The sequence below is a fragment of the Lathyrus oleraceus genome, chromosome 1 (assembly GCF_024323335.1).
Source record: "Lathyrus oleraceus cultivar Zhongwan6 chromosome 1, CAAS_Psat_ZW6_1.0, whole genome shotgun sequence".
Lineage (NCBI taxonomy): Eukaryota > Viridiplantae > Streptophyta > Magnoliopsida > Fabales > Fabaceae > Lathyrus > Lathyrus oleraceus.
In genome coordinates, this window is record NC_066579.1 from 359,313,161 (window position 1) to 359,316,843 (window position 3,683).

Sequence of the window (3,683 nt, forward strand, 5' to 3'; positions counted from 1 at the left end):
ACTGATTTATGATTTATTGAAGTTGGTGCATGTTTGGTTGACTTCTTTGAGCATGTTTGAACTTGCCCTGCCTTTCTGATTTTCATTTCCCTACTTCCCATGATCCAATTGAGCTGAAATTTGGTGTGCTTATCATGTAATGGATGATGTTTGATCATGAATTATTTGAGAATTTTTGGAATTGTTTGTGATTGGATTTGAGTTGCATATTTCTGTTGACTTCTATGAGCTTCCATATGCCATGCCTTGACCTAATTTGCTTATGAAATGATGATAATGATTGATATGAGCATGAAACCAATTGGGTTTGTTTCTTGATTGCTTGAACTTGATTTTGGACACTTGTCATTTGCTGTTTTGACTTTTTTATCTCTTTTTGACCCTAGGCTTGTCCTAGTGGTCATGTTGCTCATGTTTAAGTTTGTTGTTTCAGGTTAAGCAACAAATATCCAAAGAAACTTATGCAAATTGATTGAGCTTGATTGATTATCATGACTAACTTGTTTGTTTTGTAGGTTGCTTGGCTCACATGCTTTGAGCCTTGTGCATTGCACATTTAACTGATTGTGTTGACTGTTGATCTCTATCTCATTTTGTTTTGACTTTGAATTGTATACTGATGTTGTCTGACTGGTTTCAGGTACCTTTAGTTGCTTATAGTTCCTTGTGAACTTTGCTTTGCTTTGCTTGAATAGCAATTTGCATTGAGGTATAATTTCTCATCTTCATGTAGTCTGGAAGACCTGGCCTGTTACTTGGTCAGGCACCTGTCTGAAGTCCTCCTTAAGAGGCAATGTTTGTGACTGTTTACAATTTGTCCTTGTACATATACAAAGACCTCCTAAGTGAAGAGGCAATTGGTAGAATCCAAGAGATATGCAACCTATCTCCTACTATTCTGTGTGTCACTTACCTTGCTCACACTGCTTGTGTTGATGCATAGTGGGTAAAAACCCAAGATCTATAGAGTCTAACTTGTGGAGAGAGTTCCTACTTTCTGAACTCCCACACCTTCTGATATTCAAATGCTCTCCCTGACCAGGGATAAGAGCAATGAGGCACACCCCTCATCTCCTTTCATCTGCTTCACCTTAGCCCCTCAATGGCAAGGTTAAGAGCTAACACTACCCAGTTCCAGTGGTTTGTTTGTTGAGGTTGATATGACCCCTCGACTAAAACCTAACCTTGATTGAGCCCATCGTTTGCATATAGTGTGTGCTACTTGTGCTTGCGTGTTTGCTTTAGCTTGCTTCCTGTGCAAGTTAGGTTTAGTTTGGCTTGCTTCCTGTGCAAGTTAGGTTTGGTGTGGCTTGCTTCCTGTGCAAGTCATGTTTAGGATAGGCTTGCTTCCTGTGCAAGTTAGCTAGAAACCTTAACTTAGGGATGAATTTGCATGATAACATCTAGGCTCGAGTCGTAGTCTCCCTAGTTGTGTCTCCCTCTGTTATCTGGTTAGGCTAGTCCTGTGTCCCTCTGTAGGGGAACTACGTCGCCCTGATCCTCATACCAGATGAGGTACGTAGGCAGGAGATGAGCTGATCTCTCCGGGCGCCCTTTTTTCTTTTTTTTCAACCCCTTTTTGTCCTCAACCCCTCTGTGTGTGTTGTTGTGTGCTTGGAAGCTGATGTAAGTCCATCGAGTGGCATTCGGGTTCCAGTGTGGGTTTGTTTTGGTTCGGATGCTGATGTAAGTCCAGTGATTGGCATTCAGGCTCCACGTTTGCCTTTGCCTGTGTTTGTTTGTGTGCGTGTTAGCCGAGCTACGAATGCTCTGATTCTCCTTTGTCCGAGGAGATACGTATGCGTAGGATGCGATATCCTAGCGAGCATGTGTCGTTTCCCCAGTCCGAACTACTTAGACTCTGATGTCTATGCTTGATAGACTAAGTAGGCCCAGGATGTTGTATCCTGCCGAGTCAGTTTCAGTCTTGTTTGTTTTCCTGTGTCTCTTTCAGCCAGTGTGTGTGTGTGAGCAGTGTTTTAGCAACCATTTCCCTTCCTTTTGTGCGTGGATCCCGTCGAGTACGACGGATGCGTAGGGGTGCTAATACCTTCCCTTCGCATAACCGACTCCCGATCCCATTCTCTTTGGTCGCGAGACCATGTCTTTTCCAGGTTTACTCTGAGCGTTTCCTTTCCCTCTTTTGGGATAAATAACGCACGGTGGCGGCTTTGTTGTTCTTGTTCTCCCGCCGGTTTTTCGCGTAATGCGACAATATGGTGTTGTCAAGATCATTGATCATTGGTTCTTGATTTCATGCTTGCATAAGTACATTGGTCTTTGGGCCGTTGATTTTCCTTTAATCCATCAAGGTTCTCAAACCATTTTAGGTCATCCTTGTTGATCCATCTATGCATTTTAATCAGGTTTCATTCATGTTGCTTGGGATTTGAACCAGATAAAAGTCATGTTCATCTACACAAGTCTATACAAACAATAAAACCCTAGTTTCTAACCTACAGTTGACCTTGGTCAACTAGCTGACCAAAGACAACCATTTTTCCTAGTCATTTTCAAGCCCATTCTCATTGGTCTATGTCCATGATCCATGTTTAACCAAGGTTACTTTCCCATGTTTCTATTTTTAAATTCTATTCATGTTTATACTTTAAACCTTTTCAAATCTTATTCATGTTTCATCCATTTTCAAATCTTGTTCATAATCCATTCTAAACCATGATTGTTTTTGCATAAATTTTGTTCAGCTAGGTTTTCTTTGATTCCCCAACAAAGTATGGATAACAATTTATTAACAAGGGGTTAACTTTCAATGCATGACCTCTAATGTTCTAAATCACCTTTCAATCTCATTTTGATCAAAAGTACATCAAACTTTTGTTATTTACTTCTCAGGAAAAGTCAAAGGTTCATGTGTTTATTTCCATGCCTTTATCACCAATTTACCTCAAGCTTCGAGCAATCTAATCAAGATACATTCAAGGAAACCTTATTTTGAGTTCATATGATCATCCATGTGCTTTAAAATGCGAGGAAAGTCCAAGTACACAAGTTTGTTCCAAGTGTTTGACCAAAAAGTCAACATTTGAAGTCAAAGTTCCAAAGATCACAACTCCTTCAATTCTCAACATTTTTGAATATTTCTATTTGCATATGAATCTTATCAACATCCTATACAACTTCTCTTTACATGACAAGATCCAATTATGCTTGGAGGATCATCAAAAGTTTGGAGACATTATAGGTCATTTGTGGACTTAGTGAAATTTAACATATTTTCAAATGACTCTTTCTCAACTTTCAGGGATTGTAACTTCTTCAATTTTCAACATTTGAGGCTGATTCTTTTTTCATAATGTCATTTATGATGCACTCTATAAGTTTTCTTCAAGGATCAGAGTCAAGATATGCTTGAAAGGCCATGGAATTCATTGAAACATTACAGGTCATTTTCAGTCATTGGATACTTAAAGTTTTCTAAGTTACATGATTAGTTTTCCATGCCAACTTCAACATGCCATAACTTTGTGCTCAAGCATCCAAATGAGACCTTTCTTGGCATATTATAATCTATGTTATGATGTCAACACATTACAAAAAGAATGGGACCAAAAAGCCTCATGAGTAGGATGGCCCATTGAGTTAAACATGGTGACTTGGAACTGAAGAAATCACCATTTCCCGAAATTTGAACTTCACTAATCTCACTTCCAAGCCAAATTAGC